Source organism: Rhamphochromis longiceps, linkage group LG4 (assembly GCF_057381845.1).
Source record: "Rhamphochromis longiceps isolate RC_006_pf linkage group LG4, R_longiceps_female_GT1.1, whole genome shotgun sequence".
NCBI lineage: Eukaryota > Metazoa > Chordata > Actinopteri > Cichliformes > Cichlidae > Rhamphochromis > Rhamphochromis longiceps.
In genome coordinates this window covers 29,354,119-29,368,853 of record NC_140560.1, presented here as the reverse complement: position 1 = coordinate 29,368,853, position 14,735 = coordinate 29,354,119, and positions in this window count along the sequence as shown.

Sequence of the window (14,735 nt, the reverse complement as noted above, 5' to 3'; positions counted from 1 at the left end):
GGTTATGTAGAGTCGTGGAGGAACTGTCCGTGGTGCTGAAGCGACATCTCCAGCGGACAGTATTACTGGTGGTTTACAGTTGCAAAGTATCCACTTCACTTTGACTGGAGCTGTAGCAGACTGAATGCTTGCAGAGCAAATGCGCGCGTGGGTTGCGTTTTTTTTTAGTTAATGAAGAAAATAACTTACAAAAGAGGAGAAGAAGAAGAGGAAGGAAAACAAGGAACTTAATGCAGCTGCCGTAATTCGTAACACGAATCGCAGCCCAGACCAAAAAGTGCCCCCATGTCCCGTTTCAGTGCCCGTCAATGTGCTAAGATCTTAAAGAAGCAAATGCAAAATGCTGCGGCGGTAGCGTGCTGTTTTCCAAGTTAAACGGTGCATTTCGAAAGCTCTGTATTCACTTAGTAATATGAGTTATGTTATCTGCATGGCATGTGCACAACAGCTGAACAAAACTCAAATACTAAAACCACTGCTCCTTAATAGAAAACACAAGTGTCAAGTGCAATGCGAGCTCTGTAAAGTCTGCGAAATTAAAGTGCAAAATCGGGCAACAGTGTAACAGTGTAACAGCTTACCTGCTTAACGATCGCAGAGCAAGAGCCTCTTCCCGATACAAAGCTGTCTGCTTACTGTATCTCACCGCGAACACAAGACATATTCAAAGAGACGGGAGATGTTTCTGGCAGATAGTACAAAAATGAAAATAACAAAAGAAAAATCCAGATTTCTGTTTCGGTTTAAAGACGCGCAAAGCAGCAGCTGCCTGCGCCAAGGGTGAGTCTCAAAGATCCATTTAGCGGAGAGTGATTTAATTCAAGGCTGAGCTCCTCTCATTGCTCGCCTTTATGTATGCTGAAGAGACCCGGAGCCTGGCTTGGCTTTTTTTTCCCTCTCTCTTTTTTCTCTCTCTATTACACCGAGAGCTGACACCAGCGTTTAACCACAATAAAAGGAGCCGTGTAGGTAGGCAGAGTAGGTGTGTTATCAGTTGGGAAACGGCGGAGAATAACTGCGACAGGAGCGCGTGTTGATCCTCCAATCTAGCCGAGGTAAAGTTTAAATCTCATAATAAGATTGCCTGTCACCGCGAGGCTATAAATGGTGGCCGGTTCAACACGGATGCCTGGAGGGTTTTACGGCAACTCCTGCGGCTGAAGTGGAAACTGAAGTGAAGTAAAAACTGAATCGGTTCGACTTAATGAAGACAGTCGGGGGGGAAAGTGTCAGTTACGTCACCTGGGCTTTAGAGCTTGGGCAGTCCTATCTATGAGAAAACTTTTTTCCTCTGAGTATGGGCTGCACCAACGCGCTGGAAATGATTTTGAATTGCTCAATTTCACAGTCTGGTTAGGGGTATGTTTAATTTGGTACTGCTTGAAGGGAGACCATTTTCTTCCTCACATAAAGGTCCACTGCTCCAAACAGCAGGCGTGGGAGTTTAATAATCAAAGGAAGTTATTAGCATGACTATTTAATAATACTTGGGGAATATACTTTTAAAAATTTGCATCCGGGGAATACGGCTATGGGTGAGGCTATTGGGTAGGTATAATACACTCCCCCTGGTAACAACAAATAATATCCACCTTTGCCTGTTGTGTTTTCGGTCTCTATGTCCTCTGAAATTCATGGGATTACAGGCGTGGCCCGTGTCAATAGTCAGGCACACTAATCCAAATGAAAACCATTAAGGAGCTCCCTTAGAGTAGTGAAAAATACCCCACTGGGATTGGTAGAAGGTCTGTGAATTTCAGAGTTTTAATAATAAGAAGGCAGCAGAAGGAGGAGCTAAGAAATCTATTGAAGTACCCCATACTTCAGTGAAGAAGTCAGGCCTCAGCTCCTGTGATAGTAAATCAATACATATCATTGATAGATTATTGAATATAAAAACCTTCACAACACAATCCAAACCATATGGATATGTGTCCACACAATATGATACAGGATGGCATTCACAAGAAATAACTGCAGAAAGAGCTGAAAGCGTAACATTTTCCTGCTTAGAAAAGCTACGGAAAAACATCATCTGTACATCAAGGGTTAAACCCAGATTGTCTCTCCCTGTGTAAATGCAGTCCCAGATTTAATTTATGGAGAGTGCAGCCTGATGTCCTCTGTAATGACGTAGTCTGGGGGATGACCCGAGCAAGTCGGGAAGTGGCAGCCAGGATGCAGATGCTCTTCTCTGAGAGGGAGCAAGTGGTTGTGTTAGGACTTGGCACAGACGCTGCAATTCCTTGTCTCATTGCAGCAGTCACGTTGGAGCTGTGAAATGTGGAGATGGACAGCCTGGCCCAGGAAGTCAGAGCACTGCAGCTGCAGCTCTGAGAATGACAGACACACTGTATCATGCTCCCTAATATCTTCACAACCCTGAGGAGCGCCTGATATGTGACCCCATATAGACGCTGTAGCCTTTGAGCCTGTGCTGCCACTGCGCACCACGCTAAATTGAAAAATAAAGGTTCAAAGATATCAGGAACAGCAGCTGGCAGAATAAAGAAGAGCAGGATGAAGCCAAAGGTCTTATTCTTCTTTTGAGGAGGTAAAGTGAACGCTGCCAAATGCTAATGTTTCTGCTTCAATTCTGAAGCCTTACGTGCAAAGAAATTCTTAGGGTACATCAGAAATGCCTCAGTCAGTGGTTTTTATATGAAGTCTTTATGTTTTCTCTTTGTTGTGTTTATTTCAGCGACAACATGAAGACTCAAGTGCAGCAAATAGTGTGGGCTTGATGGGATGTCATAACCTTCCCAGTTGAATTTACCTAGAGGGCATGAATGCTTTCATGTCAACCTTGTATAAGCTTTGATTCCCAGTGGACGAATCTGTCTTTGTTCATCACACATTAATCATTTACAATGGATTGTAAGTATGTATTAGGTAGTCTGTTTCTCATTTCAAAGCCAAATGGCAACATGTCAGACCAGCATTGAATTTATTGACATAAAGGCTGCCAGAGTTTGAGTGTCTCCCTTTCTTATATGTTTCAGTAGAAATGCATACTGCGTGCAACAGACTTTAGATATAATCAAAACTGGCAATAGGTTTATTGAAAATATTGAGCTCTTTTTGTTGTAATACTTATGACTTGACTGCATTTTCAGGTTCACAGGTTTTTAGGCTGATAATGCACATTACTGTATATTCAGGTTGACTGGTTTTTCAAAACAAGGAAGCACAACAATGAATTATGCTCTGTATAACAGTCTATATATCTTACATTTTATTACATTATTTTACTACTGGCACTTATTCTGCTTCTGTTCTATCACTGTCCAGTTAATTAAACTGAATATTGCAATACACATTCTTTGATCAAATCATTGGGTATGCCTGTTATGCTACTTGTTAATTGGAATATCTAATCGGCCCAAACAACAGCAGCACCTCAAGTCATTCAGGCATGTAAACACAGTCGAGACGACATGCTTAAGTTCAAACTGAACATCATAATGGAGGAGGTAGGTGATTTCAGTGAATTTGAATGCTGCATGATTGTGACGTTGTTGACGCGAGTACTTGAAAATGCTGATTTCCTCGGACTTTCCTGTAAATCTCTAGGGTTTACAAAGAATAATTCAAAAAAACAGAAAATACCAAGTGAGAGGCAGGTCTCTGGGTGAAAATGCCTTGTTGGCATCAGAGGAGAATGGCCAGACTGCTTTGAGCTGCTAGAACACATCAGTAATTTATATAACCACTTGTTACAACCAAGGTATGCAGAAAAGCATGTTTAAACACACAACACGTCAAATTTTGAGGCAGATGGGCAACAGCAGCAGAAGAGCATATGGAGTGCCTCTTCTGGCAGTTCCGAAGAGGAAACAGAGGCTACAGTTTACCAAAACTGGAAAAAATGTTGCCTGGTGTGAAGAGTCTCAATTTCTGATGTGACAGGTGGCAGGGTCAGAATTTGAACGATATGAAAGTATGCATCCACCCAGGCTAGTGGTCATGGTGGTGTGGGAAATAAATGACATTACATGATTACATATAATTATATCTATGGCACAAAAAATGTACAAATAAGGTAGTTCTGAAGGGAAAAGGGTCCTTCTAGCTATTTCTAAGGTGTACCTAATCAAGTGGCTAGTGAGTGTATGCACCAACAAGTACATTTTTGACTTCAGCATATACAGTTTTCAATTTTAATATGTAAAATCTAAAGTATTTAAAAAGCAATGATATTCATATGAAATAATAGTATTTAATAATATGCAATAATTAAATTAAATCAATGGCACTTTCACTATCAGGCAGTTGGACTTGTTTTGCATTTGACTGGACAGGAAATGATTTGTTTATCTAAAAACAAAATGCTGAAAATGAAAAGATTATATTGTCAGTAAATGAAGTCCAGGCAGTGAGAGTGGAGAAAAAAAAAGGTGAACTGTATTATTCAAATCCTTCATTTACTGGCTAAGCCAATTTGGTGCTGAGGCAAGTGACAGGGCTGGTAATAATTCAGAGGAAGAGACGGTGACTGCTGGTTGATATAATGGAATATCTGCTGTCAGTGAAGTGCGGGAGATCTATCTTACTGGCTAAGCAGTGGGTATGACATCTGCAGCTACTTCACCAATGATAAGGTTATATGGGAGGTATAGGAAGGTGCACTCAGAGATGTTTGCTCCCTTTTAAAAGCTCTACTTGCATAACCTTTACTGTCCACCAAGCAACATGCAAACAGATGGAGTGCTGAATCTTTGATAGGCATCGAAACGAAGTGGATGAATGTGGCACGGCATTAATATGTCTGTGCAATCGCTGCAGGTTTCTCTGTTATCACCACGGTTTACGGCCAAAAATACAGAAAGAAAAGACAAAGAGAGAAAATGATCAAACATTACAAATAAAGTGTCTGAAGTAAGTTAGCTGATCATGGTCAAATACCTAACATTGACCTTTAAGACTGAAGAAATCACTTGAATTCCAGATTCAAGATTCAAGATGGAGTTGAGAACATGCCTCTCCAGGTATCCTCTCATAGTCCAAAGACATGCATGCTAAGTTAATAGGCGATTCTAAATTGCACACAGGTGAGAATGGTTGTCTCTCTGTGTTAGCCCTGTGATAGAATGTATTCCACCTCTCATGCCCTGTGATAGCAGGGAATAACAACCCCCAAACACACACACACACAAACACACACACAAGCAGACACACACGCACACCCCACTCGACCCTGACCCTGAGTTAAGGTCTAGTTGATGCCTTCTCATGTCCTGTTATGTCTGACCAGCGGTCTGAATGAATTTGTCTTCTTTAATGTCATAACACCATAAATAAACTTGCCTGGAGTTTTAGCTTTAAAAATTTTAGTTTTTTCCATTGATACTATTTTACAATGATGTCAAAGTGTCACAGAATATTAAAGTAGTGGCTGCCACAATCGTGTGGGGGCAAATTAAATTGCAAGGCTAGGTCAAATCAGACTAGGAAGAGGGGATAGGAATGTATCCCAAAGAACTGCAAAAAGCAAACTAATGCTGAAGAATCATTTGCATAATCACTAGGTGGAGCACTGAGTGGGACCAGGTTAGGACACAGAACCAAAGCCCTGAGCTAATGTGGGAGTCCCATTTGCATTTTCTTTTTAATTTAGTTAGTGCAGACAAATTGAGATAGCTCATCTCAAACAACTGACTGTACTCTACAATGTGCTCTACATTGCAGATTTGAAAATGGAATCACTGAGCAAAGGATTTATTTTCACTTCATTCAGATCCACAGGTTTAGGTTTAGCTTATTAGAGATGTCTTCTGTTCTGACAGAATATCAATCACCTCTCAACTAAGACAAGGAGACCAATTTGAGATCTTATCTTTTTATTGGCAGCTCTCAAGGGATAGTGAAATTTTACTTAAACCAAGTTATTACCCTTAAGGATGTTTATTGTCTTTCTGCTTTGCCTGTGTCTGCACTCATCATCCAGCAGCCAGGTGACAATCCTACCTCCTAATTTCCAGAAGAGCTAGAAAAAAATAAATGAGTGAGGGTCATGCTTGGTCTGTAATTTAGAGAGAATTACGGCTCCTCTTGGCACCCCTCCTCTTGTATGTTTCCTGTGAAGATAGTTGACAACTTGGGTACTTGGTGAGGCAGACAACACACAGTGGAGAGCAGAGCGTGGGCAAACTCAGCCAACACTCAGAGAGGAGGGCTGAGGCCCCATGGTGGCTGCCTCAGCGTGACCGGTGGGATAAACACTACACCTACACTAAAAGCCTTACAAAAGAGACACGGCTATTCCGACAGCTGTGACATGCAGCCTGCACCCTGTGACTCTGAAATGAACAAGGTTTTATTTATGGTTTAGATGGAAGAAAGGCTGAAAATACCTGATGGGGGTACTTTCAGCTCTCAGAGCTCAGCTACTTCGGTTTAGGTCTAGGATTGGCTGCCCAGCCTCCAACTAAATGAAATGGAGCTCCAGATCCGTAAATAGTGACCAGCGTATATACTCTTACAAGGAAAGCACAGTGGGGTTATTTTGACAGGAATGCAAACCATATATAATTAAAAATGGCAAAGTGCCTGTGTGCCTACTCTGGTCTTATTTCTTTTTTTTCTTTAGCCAACTACTCCTCCATCCATTAGCTTAGAGGCAAAAAGTGAAATAGGACCATACCTATATTTCACACATCACACCTTAGAGAATTGTAGTACATGCATGATTCAGGGGCCTGATACTCCTCGCAGGCTCAATGTCAGTAAGTACAATGACTTGAAATTTGAAGTTCTTTGACAGATTGATTTAACCTCAATGTCGTGATGATTTGACAAGCAAATATTCAGGCAGTGAGCACTTCTTGTCTTTGATGCCGACAGCTTCACGAATACCTGAGTAATGAAAAATATTTAATTAGATTGTACCACGTATGATATTTATAGGGAATATATATATAAGAACAGCAAGGGTGTAGGTAAACTGTATAACTGTGTATTTGAATTATTCAAATTTTAAACTTTAAATTCAGTACAATACCCTACCTTTTATTAACAAGCTTGGCTGCATGCCTGTGAAACCATGAGATCCTCTGACTCAGTGCCATCGTTTATACAGTCAGCAATCCTCTCACCTGTCTGCACACAGACTGGCAGCAGCTTCATGGCCTAAAGGGGTAAAAATCACTAGTTAATTATTCATCTTGTGGAACTGATGCCTTCTTTCATCATATAAAATGTCTTTAGAAACATCTCAACTAGACAGTACAGACATGTAATAAAGCAGTCGGCATGGGGCTTTGTGGAAACTACTCGACCGTGAAGGATGTGCTGCCCATTCAGGTTCTTTATGATATTTCTTAATGGTAATTATGTGAGCTATAGTATATATAAACATAACCCTCCTAGTGTTAGCTGAAACACCATTTTTAAGTTATATAGGTACAAGGAAACTATTTGTTTATTAGATGAGATTAATATTACATTTGCATACTGCAAATATCAGCTTGCAGAATGGCTGCGACTGGATTTGATCAAAACCTGTTTTTTTTCTCTTTTTCCTTTTTTATTTTTTTTTTACCTTTTAATGCTAATGTTTGCTTTTAAAAATACTGAGATATTTCAGAGGCTGACAGCTACAACAGCAAAACACATCATGCCAGGTCTTATCTTAATAAACAACTTGTTGATAGTGTTTTTTAAGAATTTGTTTGACTTTTGACAAATACTGCATATTTGCTCACTTACCTTCTGGGAAGACTGATAATCGTGTCTGTATGATAAACATGAAGCTACAGTGAGCAGCTTTCTATGAAAACTGAAAACAGAGAGGCATAGACAGCAAAGCTCCCTCCAACATGAAGTAAATACACCCCTAAGCAAAGCCAAAGTTCAGAAATGTTTTACAGCTTGTTTGATTAATCAACTCCAACGTGCTATCTTGATGCAGTATTTTTCCACACTGATTTTAACTTTCTCAGATATTAAAAAAAACCCCAAAACAAATAGTAATATTTTTTCAAAAAAATTTCCATCAGCCAAAATAGTTATACGACTGGCACAGTCTGTCTGATTGTTTGTTTGGTGTTTTTAGGAGGATTACTCAAAAAGTTGTTTACAGATTTTCAAGAAATTTTCACCACAAGTGAGGCTTGGCCCAGATTAGAAGTGATTAACTTTTTGTATTTGATCCAACTCTGGATCTGGGACCAGGAAATTTTGGATGGATTATTTACGATTTGGATAGTGGACATTTGGCATCGTATCTTCACAAATGCATACTGTCTGACTGAAGTTTGTCTGACTGAAGTTTTCTGAATAAAAATGACACAGACTCATCCTGATCATCCAGCGACTCTGTTTTTGGTTTGCATGGAGGGAGTTTACAGCTTTGGCAGAGGTATAGGTGTGGTCTGATGTTTACATACACTCATCATGGGCATGAATGTCATCATAATTTTCAAAGGGTGGAATGATTGTACAGCATACATCTAGAATGATTTAAAAAAACAACAACAATTGGCTGCTTAAGTATAATCTACATTGGATTTTCTCTCATCCGTGTCAAAATGATACATTATACATAGAGGCTCAAAAGAAAAAAATACGTAGAAAGAGAGACAGACAGACAACTAAGGCTTTCAAACCTAAGAACACTACAACAAATGTCAAGCATGGTAGTGACAGCATCATGCTCTGCGACTGTTTTACTAGCAGAGGTGCTGATATATTGCTCAAATAATGAAGAAGAAGGATGATCTCCAAATTTAGCTAGATAATTGAAACTTGTACACAGTTGGGTGTTCCAACAGGACAGCGATTGCAAGCACACATCAGAAGTGGTTTTGAAATGAATAAAGCAGGCTAACAATAAGCTGCTGTAATGGCCTACCCAAAGACCCAATCTCAAACATATAAAAAATTTGTGCACTGTGTTTAAAAGCCAGTTCAGTGCCAGGAAACCAAGCAAATAAAAATGAACTCTACAAATTCTGCCACGCAGAGTGGTCAAATATCTAGCCATTATAATGCCTGCCAAAAGTTCCTGACCAAGGTGGAAGTTGTTAAGGGACATTTAGGCAAATATTAGCGGTGATGTATCCATATATTTGGGCTAGTATGCATACTTCTGAACCTGTGTGGATTAGATAAAACCCTAAATAAGTTGAAACTTTTAAGTCATTAAAGATTTATGCTGTACAATCATTCCACCCTGGTAAAAAAGAACAGTTCAAAGAAATCATTAAAAACCTAAAATACCATGAAATTCATGTCTGTGATGAGCATATGTAAGCCTCATTCCACAACTGTACATGTGGCTGAATGATACAAGAGCAAGTAACAGATAAAACAGTTATGGCAACAATATATGCATACATCCTGATAAAACATTCATCCTACACAGTCTTGTTTTTTCATTCACAACATCTGACTCATTTTATAGGATGTAAACAGACTGATGGTGGGTCAGAGGCCAGGGAAGTGGACTGAGGCACACATGTATATTATACACACATTACTCTTGCAGTGATTTCCAACTAAGTGTTGGTACATTGTAGCCTGTGCTGGTGCATCTGTCTGCAGGCAGTTAGCAATAAGGCGCCCACCAGTCTGCATCTGTCTGACTGCAGCTAGGGAGCTTGTGCTTTCCAGTGCCCTATCCATAAGAGAGCTGAGCCTAGCAGGCAGCCCACACAGATGCTGCGCACTGACAAAAGGACATCCGCCTACACTGTGTTGTCTAAATGATTCCCCAGCTCACGTAACGATGAAAAAACCAGAGCAGATTGTGAAGTGTATGATCAGCGGAGGTTGGAAAGTGTTCAGAGGAAATACTTGTTTCAGTTCCTTTAAAACTTTTCATTACTGGGCTGCCATGCTTGAATAAAAACCCCAAGGTTAAAGGTTACGAGCTGACCCATGATTTCTGACAGATGGTGCAGAGAAAGGGATTGTTTTGATAAACTCGGGCTAAAAGCACTTCATTCTTTTGAACACCACTGCTTCTGTTAAGGTGAGAAGAGGGCAAGTGAAGTGCACTCACACGCAGCAGGAACATGCTCAGCTATTATTGCAGGTGGTGTTATTGTAGCTATAAAGCAATAAAAGCATGACTCACACACATAGGCATGCATGAACACTGACACAACTGCACACTCAGATTTCTGTTAAGTTGACTGGCATATACGGCCTCAGTCTCAGCAGAAATTTCCAAGGTTTTGATGAAGCACAAAATCCCCCATAAGCTTATTAGCTTGACATATTAATAACCAGTCATTAGGAGAAGAATTATTCATGAACTCATTTTAGACAAAGCATTATTTGTATTAACTTTGCTTGTATTATTATTGCATGACAATATTAATACAGGGATGCTGTTAAAATATCTCAGCATACAAGGATACTGATTATTATATATATTCAAATATGCATAACTTCATTACTAGTTAGCCCCACTGCAGCAGGCTAATCTTACAAACACTCAGGCTTCGTAAACCAATCATCAGCCACCTCCGCTACATGGATGACAGCAAGCTGTGTGCCAAGAGTGAACAAGACATTGATTCACTGATCCATTCCACTAGAATCTACAGCAATCACATCGGAATGCCATACAGACTAGAGAAGTGTAGTTGGATGGCAACCAAAAGAGGGAAGACAGTCAGAACTGAGGGGATTGTACTACCAGAAGGCAATATTGCAGACATTGAGGGCAGCTACAATTACCTGAGAATCCCACAGACAAATGGGAACCACGAATAGTAAATAGTAAATTCCCTTAGAGCGCAGTCTTAGGAACAGCAAAGATATTGTTTAGGGGGCTGAAGTTCCTAAGCCTCTGGTAGAGGACCAGAGGTGGAGAATTGTAAAAATTCCCTTCTCGCCCCTTTTATCTGTAATGGAACACAGATCTTTAATCTGTCAAGATCCTTTTATCCTTTTATCCAAGCTCCTGTATCTGGAAGTCCCACAGGATTTTAGATCAGTCATTTTCGAGCAATGTAGGGGGCATCTCCCATTTTTCTCGGGACTTCCAGGCCATATTCAGCAGAGATGTTTCTGTATACTATGCCGACCACTTAGTTATGGAGTTCCATGTATGCCCTGCCTGCAAGCATCTTACACACAATCAATCACGACATATTAATTAATAAACTGGAACGGTGCGGGATCAGGGGGGTTGTACTGCATTGGGTGAAAAATTATTTAAGTGACAGGAAACAATTTGTGAAGCTGGGTGTCCATTCCTCATCATGCTTGGACATTGTTTGTGGTGTTCCACAAGGCTCTGTACTGGGTCCAAAATTATTTATTATTTATATAAATGATATTTGTAAGGCATCTGATATATTATAATTTGTATTATTTGCAGACCACACAAATGGGGAATCTAAAGGAGCTGCTGGATACAATTACTTCAGAAATGCACAAAATTTAAAAAATGGTTTAACAGGAACAAATTATCGCTAAATCGAAGTAAAACTAAAATAATCTTATTTGGGAATTCCCTTAGAAATGCACAAGTTCAGATTCATATAGATGGTGTGGAAATTGAAAGAGTACTTGAACATAAGTTTCTTGGTGTGATTATAGATGATAAATTAAACTGGAAGTCTCATATAAATCATATACATAACAAAACTTCAAGAAGTGTTTCAATCTTGAGTAAAGTAAAACACATTCTGGACCACAAATCACTCCACATTCTCTATTGTTCCCTAAATGCACAATATTTGCATTACTGTGCAGAGGTTTGGGGAAATACTTACAAATGTTCGCTATCATCAATCTTTATATTACAAAAAAGGGCCATAAGGATAATCCATAAAACTGGTTACAGAGATCATACAAATCCACTATTCTTAAAATCAAAAATTCTAAAATTCACAGGTTCATTTTCTCACTGCACAAATTATGTATAAAGCAATAAATAACCTGCTTCCTGACAATATTCTTAAACTGTTTTCTAAAAGGGAACGGGGATACAATTTGAGGGGGGAATTAAATTTAAAACATCCTTGTATCGTACAACATTAAAAAGCTTTTGCATCTATGTGTGTGGAGTGAAGCTGTGAAACAGACTAAGTCCAGGATGAGACAACAAACATCCAAGAATACATTGGGAAGATGGCCCCAACTGACCGAGTGCTCAGTGAATACCTCAGGCAGCAGAAACCCAAGAAAGAGGAGGGCTACCAGTGGCTGGACAAAGCTGGACTGAAAGACAGCACAGAGGCACTAATCATGGCAGCACAAGAACAAGCTCTGAGTACAAGATCCATAGAGGCTGGGGTCTATCACACCAGGCAAGACCCCAGGTGCAGGCTGTGTAAAGATGCCCCTGACACTATCCAGCACATAACAGCAGGGTGCAAGATGCTAGCAGGCAGGGCATACATGGAACGCCATAACCAAGTGGCCGGCATAGTATACAGAAACATCTGTGCCGAATATGGCCTGGAAGTCCCGAGGTCAAAATGGGAGATGCCCCCAAGAGTGGTGGAGAATGACCGAGCTAAGATCCTGTGGGACTTCCAGATACAGACGGACAAAATGGTGGTGGCTAACCAACCGGACATAGTGGTGGTAGACAAGGAGAAGAAGACGGCCATAGTGATCGATGTAGCGGTTCCGAATGACAGCAATATCAGGAAGAAGGAACACGAGAAGCTCGAGAAATACCAAGGGCTCAGAGAATAGCTCGAGAGGATGTGGAGGGTGAAGGTAACGGTGGTCCCCGTGGTAATCGGAGCACTAGGTGCGGTGACTCCCAAGCTAGGCGAGTGGCTCCAGCAGATCCCGGGAATAACATCGGAGATCTCTGTCCAGAAGAGCGCAGTCCTGGGAACAACTAAGATACTGCGCAGGACCCTCAAGCTCCCAGGCCTCTGGTAGAGGACCCAAGCTTGAAGGATAAACCGCCCACAGGGGCAAGCTGGGTGTTTTTTTTAATATAAAAATTAATAAATTAATAAATAAAAATACACGTAACATATAATGCAATTGCAAGGTGGTATTTCTGTAGTCTATTGATTACTAGATAATGGAAAAGGGGTGGGATCAAACAAGCTTATGCTTCTTCCTGCTCCTTTTTGAACATGAAAGTTATTTGTAGTTGTGGTTGCTTGTTTTCCTTTTGTTTTCCTTTGTTTATTTGTCTCTTTTTAATTCTATGTTGTTGTACTTTTTCAACATGTTCAAAATAAAAATTCAATCAATCAATCAATGTGCTGGATTGCCTCAGGGTCATCTTTACACAGCCTGCACCTGAGGTCTTGCTTGGTGTGATAGACCCCAGCCTCTACTGATTCTGTACTTAGAACTTGTTCCTGTGCATCCATGATTAGTGCCTCTGTGCTATCTTTCAGTCCAGCTTTGTCCAGCCAGTGGTGGGATTTCTGGATGTCAGCCACTTCCTGTATCTGCTGACGGGACATGGTCCTGTCCTTCCATGGTGGTTCCTTCTCTTGCGCCTCTTTCTTGGGTTTTTGCTGCATGAGGTATTCACTTAGGACACAGTCAGTCGTGGCCATCTTCCTGATGTACTTGTGGATGTTTGTTGCCTCATCCTTGACTGTGGCACTGACACTCACTAGTCTCCAGCCTCCTTTATTCTGCTTAACCTACAATCTTAGGGTTATGGACTTGGGGTGAATCCTCCATGCATGGTCAGAGGCTTCTATCTCCTTCTTTGGCCAGCTTATTATCCCAACAGGGTACTGGGGGGGATAATTTTTTAACTTTTGCTGCTTCCTTGTGGGTTGCCAAGTTTTTTAACTAGAGGGATATTTGGGAAATAGATTTTCACATTTTTGTGTGTAGCCTCTATTTAAAAAAAAAAAAAAAGCTGTTTGCTTTAATTTGAAGAAATCAGATGTCTTCGGGCCTGTGGTGCTTCTTAATTAAAATGCAACACAGAACTCTCAAAACTTGTTTCAGAAATCAGAAATGTATTATTCAGTAAAATAATTATACTGAGTTTTCCTGCACCAGAACTCCAGCTACGCTTTTTTTCTCTCTGTCCTGAGCAAATATGATATGACTGCTTACAATGAAATACAATTATGAACAAAGTGAAGCCATGCATGAGCCTTATGCAGTTCAGACTGTTTAGATAGTTCCAGTTACTGATTTGTGATGTTAGCATGAATGATTTTTCAGTTAAAATTAATAAAATGTTTATGTAAAGAGATCTGATGTTCTTACAATAATAGATATATTAAACATAACAAAAATTAAACACACCCACTCTTTTTCTTTAGGTCAATGTAACTAGTTTAACTAGTCTTTAAACTTTATTTTTCATTACCATACACCCAAAGTTTTCTTTCAAACAGAACATAGTTTGTGTGTGTTTACCACACAATAGCTCCACTGTGTTAATATCATTAAAGCCTGACCACCTGTTTAACTCTGGATTACTCTATATGCCTGCTAGCTCTACCATGAATGCTATGTTGGTGTCTCTCAAGTCCTGCAAAGATGCACTGAACTGTATCAAAACACTGCAGCAGTTGGAAAAATACTCCTATGTTGCCACTAAAAGTCTTATAGAAGCACTCAAAAGCCTTATACTGTACTTCCAATAAAATTCTAGAGGTTTTTCTTCCCTTTTTGCAAATCACATCATTTGTTCTTAGCAGAATGAGAGTACCACCTGATTCATGCCATCTGAAACATCTGTGCTTCTCCCAAAATGCTGGCTCCACGGTACATCTGAACTTTATTTTGATTAGAATTGTGACTAGCGGAGATAATCACGCATCACTTTCTAA